This window comes from Topomyia yanbarensis, chromosome 1 (assembly GCF_030247195.1).
Source record: "Topomyia yanbarensis strain Yona2022 chromosome 1, ASM3024719v1, whole genome shotgun sequence".
Classification (NCBI taxonomy): Eukaryota; Metazoa; Arthropoda; class Insecta; order Diptera; family Culicidae; genus Topomyia; species Topomyia yanbarensis.
Window position 1 is genome coordinate 81,553,948 of NC_080670.1, and position 15,481 is coordinate 81,569,428.

Consider the following 15,481-nt stretch of genomic DNA (forward strand, 5'->3'; position numbering starts at 1 on the left):
TTTTATGGTAACCGGAAGCCGCCATCTTGGATTTCAAAATGGCGTTAATCGTCAATTTTTGCATTTTACTAATCAATACCTTTCAAATGACACCAATATTGATGGTGGTTTTAAGTGTTTTATGGTAACCGAAAGCCGCCATCTTGGATTTCAAAATGGCGCTAATCGTCAATACCTTTCAAATGACACCCATAGTGATGGTGGTTTTAAATGTTTTATGGTAACCGGAAGCCGCCATCTTGGATTTCAAAATGGCGTTAATCGTCAATTTTTGCATTTTACTAATCAATACCTTTCAAATGACACCCATATTGATGGTGGTTTTAAGTGTTTTATGGTAACCGAAAGCCGCCATCTTGGATTTCAAAATGGCGCCAATCGTCAATTTTCGCCATTCAAAAACTTCCCAGCTGCCATTGGCCAAAAGAAAAAGTTAACCGAAAATTCTAAAAAAAATCTAAAAATAAACGCAACACTTCTTGGTTCTAGTCACCTAATTTTTTTAGGTGAGAATTTAGTCACTTTTTTTCCTTCTCACGGTGACCGTCGTCACTCAAAATGACTCTGGGAATCGCTCTGCCAGGTGACTTCTGTCACTTTGGGTGACTATAGTCACCTAGGTGACTGTGGTGATCGCTTTTTTCGCTCTCACCTCACCCAACTAGGTGAGGTGACGGTGAGAATAGGGCCCCACGTACAGGATTATTTTCAACAAGTTTAACCTAAGTTTTCGGAAACCAAAGAGCGATACTTGCGGAGAGTGCGACAAGTTCACGGTATTATTCAAAACTGCCGAGAATGCATCCAAACAACTGGAAGTGCAGTCTGCAAAGGAAGCGCATCAAGACAGAGCAAAGTTCATGTACAACTGCAAACAGACAGACGTGGCAGCGGCCAAATCGGATCACTCAATCCGAACAATCTCGTTCGACCTGCAGAAGTGCCTCCCCACACCTTTCTTATTGTGTGGACAGGCATTTTATTCCCGCCAGCTGTACACTCTAAACCTTACTTTATTTACCAAATCTCGTGGGAAAAATAAGGCAACATGCTACACACAGAAAAATATATTGTAGACATAACAATATTCTGGTTCAAACTCAATAATAATTATTATTATCTCACGGCTAATAATATTCAAGAATTGATTCAATTCATAATATTGTTATTTATACAATAAATTTTGGTTTTGACGTTTCTATATTTGAATCACACTACCGGTTGAATCAACAAAATGATTGTTGAAACGATCGACACTATCTTATTGATCAAACGTCGTGAGTACGATTAATTCAACAACATACTGTTGTTGAAGCAACAAATTATATAGTAGACGATTATTATTGAAATGTTTGCTTTGTTTTCAATGAAAATTAAAAAAAAATGTTTGGTTCATATATTTTTTATTACATATATGGTTCTTTGGCCAGTAAATTTTTTTTTTCATAATTCTAGCAATGTCCTGAAAGTTAGAAAGATAATGTTACCTTAAATATACTTTTTTTAAATATTGGCACTTACCCAGAGAGTATCCTTGACGTCAATAAGGTTGTAACACTATTGTCCAGTATGTTGTGACTGGGCAGCAAAGCCTGTCGAAACAAAAAGTTCACATTTAGCAAAAAAATCTAATAGATACCGCCGTTTTAAGTTTGTTTTCTTATACTTACATGTATGCTGAGGAAAAAAATGATACACACCAAATATGCACAATACACGCTTATTTGCTACTATGCAAGACCAGCATAAAATGAAATTTGGTTGAAGTAAAAATAATAATGTTAGTTCAATAATAAAACAATGTATACTCAACAGTCAATGGGTTTTGAATCAATGATATAGTGGTGATTTAAATCAAAAATGAATTTTGTTGGTTTAAGCGTTTGAAATTTCGCTGCGTGTACCTTTGGAATGAATCCATTGCACGCAGAGGATCGCAGGAGATAGGTTCTTGCCTTATTTACGATATTCAACTTTTTTTTTTGAAAAAGAACTGGAAGAGAAAGTTGATCCTCCAACAAGGGAGATAAATTTTTATTCCGATAGGTGTAGTGGTCAAAACCATAATTTTGTAGTCTGTATGGCATTCACATTCCTGATTGAACAATTCCACCGTTCAGGTCGCGATGATCATTCGTCACAAATTTATGGTTTCTGGCCACTCACACATGGAAGTCGATTCCGTTCATGCCGCGATAGAGAGAGCAAAGAAAAAGAATACGATGGACATCGAAACTCCTAGAGATTGGGCAATTTTCATCTCACAAGTCAAGCGGAAAGTTCCCTTCGACGTAGTAGAACTCCAACAGTCACAGTTCCTGGAATTAAAAACGCTTTAACAACGTTACCGCCGACCACAGCATAACATTAATGGCGACCCTTTGAAGTTCAAACAAATTTTTCTATTCGAATATTGAAGTTCTGCACCAGGGCATGTGTTTTACAAAACAGATGTACAATCCGACGAATATAAAGTTTTTGCTATGGGTAATATGGAGGTGATACTGAACAAGAACCTTTCGTTACCGGTACCCGATCCTATTGATAATGAACCAATATCATTGGCGCAGGAAAAGTTAACTGATTTAAAAAATCTGATGCCATTTATCAGCAACAAGCAATACTATCAAACATTGCTGAAGAACCTGGTAGCTCCAAAACGTAGCAGGAAGAAAAAAAATCAACAACCGAATCATTTTGAGGACGACTTAGATCCACCGGAAGAGGAAGATAATTTTTAAATAAATAGATTTCCACATATTTTCCACAATAATTTAATGAATACACATTATCACCATTAACTCGTTTATTTTATTACTAAAAATACTGTTTATCTATGCGATTTGACTGATTGCTGACAAGCGTATTATACTAAAAACATTGGGCATAACGTAAATCTAATTCCAATAAGAGACATGCGAACGAGACATATCGACAGCTGTCAATTGAGCAGGGGCGCCAGTAAACGGCATATCGTGGACATCAATATGAAATGGGCACATCGCATTATTTTGCGATTTCCGTGACAAAATAATCAAATTTTCGCGTTAGACATATACGAATAGGTGTGGCTTGGATTTTGGAATCAGCCTGAGCGATTTAATGACAAAAACAATGATCTTTTTTTTAAATAGGATTTAAAAATGTCTTTCTAATATTCAACAGCGATTATCTCAAAACATGACATTTTGACTTATGCCCTTTTCACATGTTCCTCCTGAAATACCAACAATATCACACTGAGCCAAAAAATCACATACGTTTCATGTGAAAAAACACCTAAATTTTAAAAACGATTATGCACATCAAATTCATATGCATCAAATAAAACTTATACAGTCACCGATGAATTTCAAATACAAAATGAATAACTTTCAAGCGTGGCCCACATACATGTTATGTGTCTTCACATTCTTCTAGGTTTATGTGTAAAACACATTATTATTACGGGAATATATAATGTGAAAAAAATCATACACATTCAACATGGCGTCAAGGAACAGTACGGCGGCGAATACATTGCTCCTGGACTTGTGATTTTTCTAATTAAACGTGAAGACGTTAGAAATACATATATATCCGCTATAACTGCTCCAGATTGAAGATTCCAAGATGGTATAGAATGCATTACAAATCAATGATCAACACAGACCTGTAAGTCCAGCCGGAAAATGTGCCAAAGTTCTGGCTGGCTCTAGTTAGTAGCTGGTTCCAGTGATTGTTTTGTAACTGGAATCGGTTATTAACTAGAGCCAGTCAGAGTACCGGCTCAATTTCCAGCTGGACTTTACTAGGATTATCCGCACATTTATTCAACCAAGCTACATTACCTAACAAAACATTTGAATACTATTATACAAGCAACTAACAATCACATGAATATCAGATAAACCCACTTCACGTAACATGATTGCTATTATACATTCAGTTAACAATCATCTGAAAATCATATAAAAGGTATATAAGTTTCAAATAGAAAATATGTGGCATTCCGATAGCAAGTAACTGAACTTCACGTAAGATATATCTGTAATCAATACTAGTTTTTATAGGGCGGAAGAGAGAACAGATTATGTGTGAAAATAATAACATTCATGTGAAAAGTATTATGGAAAATATTTACATGTCTTTGCATACGAAATGTAAGTGATATTTTGGTTGAGTGCAAAATAGCGCCGAGTTTTAATCCTTAACTTTTTTTCGTTTTGACAACAAATTCTGTCAATACAAATCAAGCATGGTTTTTGAAAACACCGTCACTAACAAATGTAAACAAACTGAGATTATCACTCCCCCGCATTCTACGCATCTTAATGTACATGCTGACAAACATTCGTTTCATTATTCGGTAATGCAGCTGAAAAATGCGCAATCGAAATAATGACGAACAAACAACTGACACGTCAACAGTGCATAAATACAGTTTCGTCATGTTAGTTACGTTAGGTTTGGTACTGCTGTAACACTTACGTTATTTTAATTTAATCGGTTTTTGTAACTAAATCATTAAAATTTACTACAATCTTTCTACTAAAATGCTCAATATAGGTAATGTTTCCATAAGGGGAACAAGAGCACGCAGTTCCTTAATTCTAGCCAATATTTTAGAGAAAAAGAATACAAGTAATGTTATTCTAAGCACCACTAATGCACATTCAGCACATTTTTATTTTTGATTATCTAAATCTATCCTACAGTAGATCAAATCTAAATACTTGTGACAATGCGAGCAAAAATTAGACACTAAAATCGACTAATTGAAAAATGTCGAAAGTGTAAGAGTGATGCTCAGAATAACGTAACCTTTATTTGTCTTCAACACACTGCTCAAAAGTGACAAACTACAAATGTTGGTTGTCCTCATTGGCATACTGCCTCGGCGGAACAGTTAAGTTATAGAATTGATTAAAAAATGATAGGATTAGTCAGCACAATTGACGAAACTGAAATAACGTAAGTGCAACAAAGATACCAAACGGGGGTAGGCGTAGCGTATTGGTAAATCGATTGCCTTGTACGTAGACAAACAAATTTGACAAGACCAGTACACGAGATCAACTGTTAAACTTTTTTCATCAAATATTTCCATATTAAATTTGCAAAAGGGCGAATAAGATTTGTAAACAAACTTTTATTTTGATGATTTCTCTTAATTCACTATAATTTCAAAGCAGAAAACAATTGAAATTACTTCTACGAACGGTAAAAATTTACATTAACGCATATTTTTCATGAAATTCCACTCTGCAGCAGACTAATGAGCGAAACAAGTTTGTTTACAAAAAACAGTTTCGCCCTTTTGACGAATTATTGATTTGAATTGATGCGTTACCGGACGTTACACGCTTAAAATCCATTACCTACCACCCGCTCGGACGTGCCTGGCAGGATTTCCCCCAGATAGCCGGCAGCGAAATAAAAACTCTGGCAGAATTTCTGGGGGTCTGGCTGGCAGAGCGCTGCCCAGCCGGCCGGCTCAAATGCAACAACCGTTTCTGGCAGAATTTTTCGCCTTACGGTAATTAACGGTTTTTTCTGCCGGATTTCTGCCAGGCACGCACTGGCAGGACCGGTTTTAGATCGCTTCAGGTTTTGCTTGTATTTTTTCTTAATTTTTTTTTATGTAAATTTATAATAAAAACATGTCTGGAGACATGAAATCCATATTACTTACCTTGTTTGAAACCAAAATCTTTGTTTCTTCCTATTTTTTCATCTGCCAAAACTATCCTTCTTGGAAAAATTTAAATATGGCGAAAATGAAACAACAATAAACAAAACCGAACCGGTGAGGCGAATCTGCCTGCCATAACTGGAAGGAGTATAGCTGAATTCTGGCAGCGCCATTTTGATAATTTTGACAGCTGCCGGAATCCTGACGGATTTTTGCTGGCTGCCCGTTTTTCTTCCAAGCGGGGTATAGCTGAATTCTGGCAGCGCCATTTTGATAATTTTGACAGCTGCCGGAATCCTGACGGATTTTTGCTGGCTGCCCGTTTTTCTTCCAAGCGGGGCAGTAGGTAATTTTAATTTGCTGTCCACTGAGCCAAAAAATCATATAATTTTTAAGTGAAAAAGCACGTAAATATTAAAAATTAAAAATTACCAATCACATTAGATTCATGTGCAGCAATTAAAATTCATACCTACATTTATGAATTTCAAATACCATACCAATGCCTTTCAGGTATACCATACATACATTCTATATGATTGTCACATACTTAAGTGTTATGTGCAAAGAACATGAATATTACATGAATATACGATGTGAAAAAAGTTTACAATTTCAATATGGTTTCACGTACTAAAAAGCACAAGGCGAATTAATTACGACCGGAGATACTCGTACAGTTTATTGCAGGTATTTAAACGTAAATTCAATCGATTATATACAAGAAGAGCAATACTTATAAAATGAAATCACTTTTCAGAATGCGAAAATGGAAACAAACTAAGCATTATATGAACCAACGAAAACTGTAACAAAGTTTGCTGATTTTCTTAACACTATCAACTCAAAGGATGTTTGGTAGAAGAAACCGCTATACATATTGGGAGATAATTATTCGATTAAGCAAATCATGTAAATATAATATGCATTACAATAAAATTCAATGCCTACATATTCATTGTCCGTCTTCCACTCTTTTTGATCACATAAGAAATGCATATGAATGTTATTTTAAATGCAACTAATAATCACGTGAAATTCACATAAAAATTTATATGGATTTATCTAGAAAGTATGTGACATTCCGATGAAAAATAAATGAACTTCACTTGACATATACATGCAGTGGACACTGATTTTAATTAGATTGACAACACAATTTTCTATGTGTGTAAAATGTAATATTTACGTGAAAAGTATTATGGAAAATATTTATATGTTTTTGCATGTGATTGATAAGTGATAATTTTTTTGAGTGTCCTTATTACACTGCCGGAAAACATGCGAGAGGGAAAATTAATGGGATGAAGTTTAGTCGGCTTTGGGGAATATCTCATTATTTTTGGGTAAATTTGGACTCCCTCTCTTTCGTTTTTTGTTGGAGGAAGTAGGATGCACAGATTTAAAATTACCTACACGCTCATTCAAAACTACTCAAAATTTGAGTACACAACACTCTATTTCAAAAATGGGAGCAATATGTCAAAAAATGAGTTTTTATTTGAGTAAAATTAACTCAACTAGTGAGTAACCATCCAATTTTCGAAATTTCGAGTGAAAAAAGCACTTATGGACAAGAAAAAGTTAATGAACTTCGACGTTAATTAAAACTTGGATAAAAGACCAAGTCGCTTACATAGCAGTTGTAGAGTTGATTCGGATCATTCACAAAGTTAAAAGGTAAGTTTATCTGAATTTTGCTTCTATTCAAATCAATTACCCTTTCCTGTTTTTTGTAGTTTCTGCCATTACAACGAGGCGCTGATTTACATGAAATAGGAGTAGAAACATTCTCGGATTAAATTTCCAGGCATCGTTAGCGCCTGGAGGTTCAGGTAAATGATATTTGAAGTGGCGGTGAGATTTTTTGTTGCTATATTAAAAATACGAATTGATTATTTTTTGCATTTGCTTTTTGAGTAAAATCTACTCAAAGTTGACATTTTCATCCCAAACTCAAAACTGAGTAAACGAAGCAAACTCATTTTTTGACTACGTGCACTTTTTATGAAATTGAGTGGCTGGACACTCAAGTTTGAGTTTTTATGAATGAGCGTGTACTGCTAGGTAATGGAAGTTTTCTGTGTACGCCTAATATTGTTTGACAAACATATTGCTTGTGGCACAAAAAACTGGATTCTAACCGCACTGCGCACTTACCATTCTTCCATTAAATTCTTCTCATAGACCAGTTAGTTCGACTGGTCTGTCTATGAAAGTACCATCTCTATCACTTGAAATACATGTTTTTTGACAGCTCGCACCCGGTCCAACCATTCGGAATTTGATTCGGAATCCTGAATGGAGTCATTATGGATTCCAAATCAAATACAACAACCGATTCTGAGTCGGAATCGGTTGTTGCATTTGATTTGGAATCCATAATGACTCCATTCAGAAATCCGAACCGGTTCCGGAATGAGTTTAACTGGGCAGTTTTGAGATCACTCGCACTTTCAAAGTGCGGAGTCCAGGTTGGTGGGAAGTGCGCAATAATAAAACAAGTTTGATGGATCAGTACACTGTTTGTCAAATGCTGAGTGCATATAAGGAGAGTGACGACACTGTCAAAATTGGAACAATTATAATTTGTCAGTGTCATTCCAAACGAGTCAAATTCATGTATTTTGACAGGTCGTTTGGAATATCACTGACGGTCAATCATGGCAGTTGTCTTCACTCTCTTTACATACACTCTGGTCAAATGTAGTCAAACTGGCATGTACGTCAAATAAATCGCCATGTGAAAAAAATTTTGTGCTGTTTGAACTTCATGAATTTTCAAGAGTGCAAACACATGAAATCGACGTCAACATTTCATAAGGCATTATATACAACTAGCTAATACCCATCGCGCGTTGCTGCGACACTCTGCGAAATAGGAGGAAAACACAATTTGTTCCAAAGCGCCATCTGGCGGGCAGATAATCTCCAACTAATAGCACACAAACACGCCCCATACCAAATACCTACTGTGTGCAAATTTTTACGGAAATCGGTTAAGCCGCTTGGGAGTCTATAAATAATATACATACAAACTTTGACTTTTATATATATAGATAGATAGATAGATAGATAGATATGCTCATGTTGAGAAAATGGCGTCTGAAAAATTACCTCGTACTTTATATTCCCATTTATTAACAGGAGCTTGATTTAAGGACCAAACAACTCAATGTCGTGTTAAATTAACCATTTTTTCCGAATAATATACCAGATTTATTAAAAAAAATGTATTTTGAACGATTTTTGCAGATAAATGTTTTGGTCCATTTTGAAACATCGCACTGGTTTTGTGCCCTCTCCCATAATCCCTTTTCGGCGAGACGTTAGCTTATAGTGCGTGCGGGTGAGCCCTTTTGTTTACAGCAACTGATTATGTGACGTTTATTTTGATCCCTTTCTTGGTGTTGCGATGTTTTTGTTCCCTTTTCAAGTATAGTCTTTTTCATTAAGAAAAGGGCCCATAAACAATTTTTTTCCGTTTTGTTTTTTGGTGTATATGAACCGTTAATTTTTGAGGGGAAGTGAAAAGGAAAATAAGCAAAACAAGTTATTTTGCTTATGTGCCTTTTCGATAATCAATTATTTCGCCAACAGCCAGGCTTCAGAATCGGCTTGTTTAAGGTATGTATAAAGCTTTGTTAGTGTCCATTTGAAGTATTAACCGGAATTGTTTACGTTTTGTTTATCGGCCCATTTGAAATGTTCTAGTCGAAATATTTGTGTTAGCGCAGGGATGCCAAATGATTTTTCAGAAAATTTGTTTTATTTTTATAAAAAAAACTGGAATTGTCAAAGCAACTGTATCGTCCTCCTTTGTTCGTGATTATGCAGAACAAGGTGTTTAGAGTTCTATGTTGATTCCTCTTTGACAGTAACTAGGTGCGAAGCGTGGTAAGCGTGCAACCGGCTGCGGGGGTGAAAACTGACAGCAAACAACTTTGTGTGCAAACTGAAATCCAAGCAATCATATATCGAGATGATTTTTTCATCACTACCCTCTAAGAACGGTTGGTTTCAAAATCGTCCAATGAGGGACGTTCGTTGGACCAATTTGGACATCGTCCAAATAACCGTTCAACGAACGTCCATCGTTGGACCTGTGTTGAACGGTTTTGAAACAATTTTTTGGACGTCTCAGTGGGTAGTAACTAGTAAACAATATTGTTAGCTGTCGTTTTTAAAACCAGCATGGCTGATCGGCGTTTTAGATAATCGTACCACCTGAGAATAAAAGCACAGAGAACAGACGTCCATCTTCAGCATTCAACTTGTGTAAAATCTCTAACGGTTTCGAAGGTAGTTTGGATATCTAAACCAGGTGCGCTACTGTCGTCATGTTTTTTTGTGGCTGAGTGCGACAGAATTGACAGCAGTTATTCCTCTACCCAGTCAAACTAGTCCGGAACCGATTCGGACTTCCAGGATGAATTCCAGCTCAAATACGTCAACCGATAGAGTCGGAATCGGTTGTTTTCTTTGAGCTAGATTCCATGCTGAATCCATCCAGGATTTCGAACCGGTTCCGGAATCGATTTGACGGATAGTTGGGATAGGTTGGTGTGGAGGCGCTAGTGTTTTTCGTATATTAATTCAAATGTTTACACACGTTTTTTAAATATTTTTGTTCGATCATGGATGTCTGTTCTCTGTGATAAAAGCTTCTTGATGCAGAGTGTAATTTAACACCTCGGAAAACATAAAAGTCATCATCGATTTCTTGTAGCGGATTTCAGTGACAAAATGTCGGAGAATTCGTTTGAAGTCAAATTGGAAATCATACAGGAAAATTTGGTGTAACAGTGATCATGAAAATACGGAACCGGCTTTGTGTTTCCCTACAGTCCATTGGTATTAAGTGAAGAGGAAATTAAGGATGTAATAAAATTGGCAAATGGTGACTTGATAGCAGGGTTGCCACTATTTTCGAAGAAAATCTGGCAGTTCAACTAAAAATGTCTGGCAAAATCTGTCACTTGACAGTGACCTCAAAGTCATCGAAATTTGGTATACATTTTGATCTCCATAGAAGTGAATTTATCGAATAAGACCCAGATTTCCAAAATTTGTGTGATACTACTTCTATAGTTTAAAAAATCTGATAGAATAAGAGATTTGACTTTTTGCTAGAAACTTTAAAAAAATCTGGCATAATGGTATCCCCGCTGGGTTGAAACGTAGAATTCAGAATATCTGGAAAAATCTGGCAAAATTTAAAAAATCTGGTAAAATGTCTGGCTTGAACGAATGTCTGTTCAGTTGGGAAAAATCTGGAAGATTCCAGATAAATCTGGAACATTGGCAACGCTGCTTGATAGAGCGTAAAGCTACCAGTGCACTATTTGTCATAACGTGAAATATTTGACAACTTTCGTGAAATAAATTTGAACTGCTGTGTACTGGCTCTTCAAATATTTGATCAAACACAGTTTGCCAAACTTTTTATTCGTGTTTGTCAAGGCGATTATTTGTCGATTTGTCAAACAGTGTACTGACCAGTTTGTCAAAACTTCAAACAGCGTAACGCTGCAGTTTTTTTTTCATTGGATTTGTCTTTCTGACAGGCTAAGACCATAGTTGATCCATCTCGCAACGCTGCAGTTTGTCAAACTTGTTGATAGAGAAGTTTGTCAAACTTGTCGATGGAGAAGTTTGGCAAACTTGTCGATGGAGAAGTCTGACAAACATGCTTTGCTCATTTAGGACTAAGAGAAGAGAAGACAATCGCGTAGCCAATTTGATCCAATCCTAACCTCAATATTGAACCAGCTTCTGATTGGTCGTTTTGCCAGCCAAGAGCGTTCATAATATTTTCAAACGGGATGAAAAACAGTGCTGCTGAATTTATTTTGGCTACTTTTCATACCCATGAACATTTTATGCAAATTGAATAAATACCCTGAATGACGATACCCAGTTAAGCTCAGCCGGAAATGAACCGGAATTCTGGCTGGTTCCAGTTCGTATTCCGGCTCCAGTGACACAACCGATTCTAGTTAGAATCGGTTGTTGCACTGGAGCCGGAATACGAACTGGAACCAGCCAGAATTCCAGTTCATTTCCGGCTGAACTTTACTGGGTATAACTACGTGTAAAGTTAAGAGAGACACGAATAAACATAAAATTCAATTTTTAAATGCAGCTAGTATTGTGAATTTTTGACAGAGCTTGATATTTGAGGTACAATTATTTTCAGCAATTGTGAAAAACTTGCAAATGGAATTTGGCAACGATGGATGCTTGTTGTCTTTGGAATTACGACAGGGCCTGGTAGATAAAATTAAGAAGAGCAAGAAGCCTGTTGTCGTCTCTTCTCTTAGATTTAGGACAGCAAAATACGCCGTACGCGAATGGAACGAACATTCGCGATCAAGACATTTAAAAGAGCGGATTAAAGAAAAATTAAAGTTACGATGTTATTTGTATCACGCTCACAGTTTCGTCGTTTTACTTTCGTTGGTTTGGTATCTTTTTTTTTTTTTATTTCGATTATAGAGGTTTTAACCATAAGGTCATTCGCCTCTTCGGGTTAGAAAAATCTCTTATGAAAAATTTCTAACCCTATGTGCGGGGTCAGGACTCGATCCCAGGTGCGTTGCGTACAAGGCAATCGATTTACCAATACGCTACGCCTACCCCCGTTTGGTATCTTTGTTGCACTTACGTTATTTCAGTTTCGTCAATTGTGGTGACTAATCTTATCATTTTTTAATCAATTCTATAACTTAACTGTTCCGCCGAGGCAGTATGCCAATGAGGACAACCAACATTTGTAGTTTGTCACTTTTGAGCAGTGTGTTGAAGACAAATAAAGGTTACGTTATTCTGAGCATCACTCTTACACTTTCGACATTTTTCAATTAGTCGATTTTAGTGTCTCATTTTTGCTCGCATTGTCACAAGTATTTAGATTTGATCTACTGTAGGATAGATTTAGATAATCAAAAATAAAAATGTGCTGAATGTGCATTAGTGGTGCTTAGAATAACATTACTTGTATTCTTTTTCTCTAAAATATTGGCTAGAATTAAGGAACTGCGTGCTCTTGTTCCCCTTATGGAAACATTACCTATATTGAGCATTTTAGTAGAAAGATTGTAGTAAATTTTAATGATTTAGTTACAAAAACCGATTAAATTAAAATAACGTAAGTGTTACAGCAGTACCAAACCTAACGTAACTAACATGACGAAACTGTATTTATGCACAGTTGACGTGTCAGTTGTTTGTTCGTCATTATTTCGATTGCGCATTTTTCAGCTGCATTACCGAATAATGAAACGAATGTTTGTCAGCATGTACATTAAGATGCGTAGAATGCGGGGGAGTGATAATCTCAGTTTGTTTACATTTGTTAGTTACGGTGTTTTCAAAAACCATGCTTGATTTCACGTTATGACAAACAGTGCCCAGTAAAGCTCAGCCGGAAATGAACCGGAATTCTGGCTGGTTCCAGTTCGTATTCCGGCTCCAGTGACACAACCGATTCTAGTTAGAATCGGTTGTTGCACTGGAGCCGGAATACGAACTGGAACCAGCCAGAATTCCAGTTCATTTCCGGCTGAACTTTACTGGGTGTACTAGCTTTACTTGATTAGAGCAGAGTTTTTAATGGTACCCAGTAAAGTTCAGCCGGAAATGAACTGGAATTCCGGCTGGTTCCAGTTCGCATTCCGGCTCCAGTGACACAACCGATTCTAACTAGAATCGGTTGTGTCACTGGAGCCGGAATGCGAACTGGATCCAGCCGGAATTCCGGTTCATTTCCGGCTGAGCTTAACTGGGTAGAGTTGCGTAAAGAGGATTGGCAACATTGGATCAATCATTGATCTTTTTTAAATTTTGGCAACCTTTTATTTTTAGTTAAATTTCAAATGACTTCATCCGAACGCTTCAGTTAGAAGTTAATTTTGCGCATTTTAAAATTTAAAATTAAGTGTTTAGTTTTATTTTGTGAAAATTAGTACGATAACATCGTATAAAGAATTTAAGCTTTTCTGGTTTCCAACTGATCCGCTACTAAGAACGAAATGTATTGATTTTTGCCGCTTGCCGTCTGATTGGGGAGTGACAAAAACAGTCGAATTTGCAGCGTAAGATAAATTTGAATAAGTACATAAGTGGAATGCATACACAAATTTGTCAAAATTTTAGTTGCACTTTAACTATGAGGAATACTTTCATATTTCCACTGTCAGTGGAACATTATTAACACTACCCAGAGCTGTTCCGGTGTTTTAAATAGTACGAAATTTAAATATCAGTGCATATATTTTTTTTAATAATTATATCTTTAAGCGAAATATTCCTGGTTTGAAATAATGTTAATATTACATCATTGAATTTTTTCTTATAATTATGATCACATAATAACGATACTCCCCACGCATTCGAGCATTGTTATTCTTCGTGTTCGATAGGTAGACATTTTGAGTGTTCGATAGGTAGATTTGCTTCAGCCTTTGCGCAACTGTTCTTTATAAACTGTGGATTAGAGCAAATAAAATTTCAGAGCAGTCTGTGTATAAAGTGTCTGTAGTACGTTCTGTAATGGTATCTATTGATGTAAGCGAAGAATACTAACCCAGCTCAAAGTATTAAACATTGGATCTTTCAGTATTCCTGGTGGAAAAGGCCGCCGTCTATCGTTAAGGATACCGACGATGTGCTTCGGCAGTTTGTTCTGGAGCCAGCAATTCCTTTAAATGAGCTTTTACCCCATTTTTGTCCACGACTGCCATCAATCGAATCGTTATATGACATACTATTAGCACCGCTAAGCACGCGCGTAGTTCCGGAACGAAATCAGGAAACTGGAGATATAATCGATTTCGTTGAAGTTCATACTGTGAATGCTGGTTGTAATGCACGAAACTCGATGTCTTTACAAAGAGAACCATGTCCGAGTGAAAGCTCTACTGGGGCATCAGCATCAAACATTCCATTTTGGCCTGGTGGTTTCGATGAACCAGAGAAAACTTTTCAAATGATAAGCATTAACAACACGGTTTTTGAAGAAAACATGAAAACTTGTCCTCCAGGGTTTACCAATGGATTGAGCTTTGAAGAACTGAAGAGCTCCAAAAGTGACATTATAGACCTGCTATCGGTAATTGAAAATGACCTTGAAAGTTTTACCATGTGGAATTCAGATTATGGCGAAACAAAAATAGATTATTCGACCCTAAAAACTGCTACCTTCGATGAAACTATAGACGATTCCTTGCTGGAAACAGCAGCTCAAGCAAAACAAGTGCTACATATTGCGAATGTTAATACACATTCGGTTACATCGGTAGAATGGGCCGAACTTTTAGATGTATCTAGTCCGGTATCCGATTTCTACAATAAGATTACTGATATGGCACATAAATACCGCTTTGAATTAGACATATTTCAGAAACAAGCAATTATTAAATTGGAAGAGCATAATCACGTCTTTGTAGCAGCTCATACATCAGCGGGTAAAACGGTTGTTGCGGAATATGCTATCGCATTATCTAAAAAACATATGACCAAAACTATATATACGTCGCCGATAAAAGCGTTATCGAACCAAAAATATCGAGATTTCAAAACCACTTTCGAGGACGTTGGTCTCATTACTGGTGATATCCAAATCGATCCTACTGCATCTTGTTTGATTATGACAACGGAGATTCTCCGGTCGATGCTGTATTGTGGTAGCGACATAACACGTGATTTAGAGTATGTCATTTTCGATGAGGTTCATTATATAACGGACGCCGATCGTGGCCACGTGTGGGAGGAAGTTCTCATATTATTACCAGACCATGTCTGTAT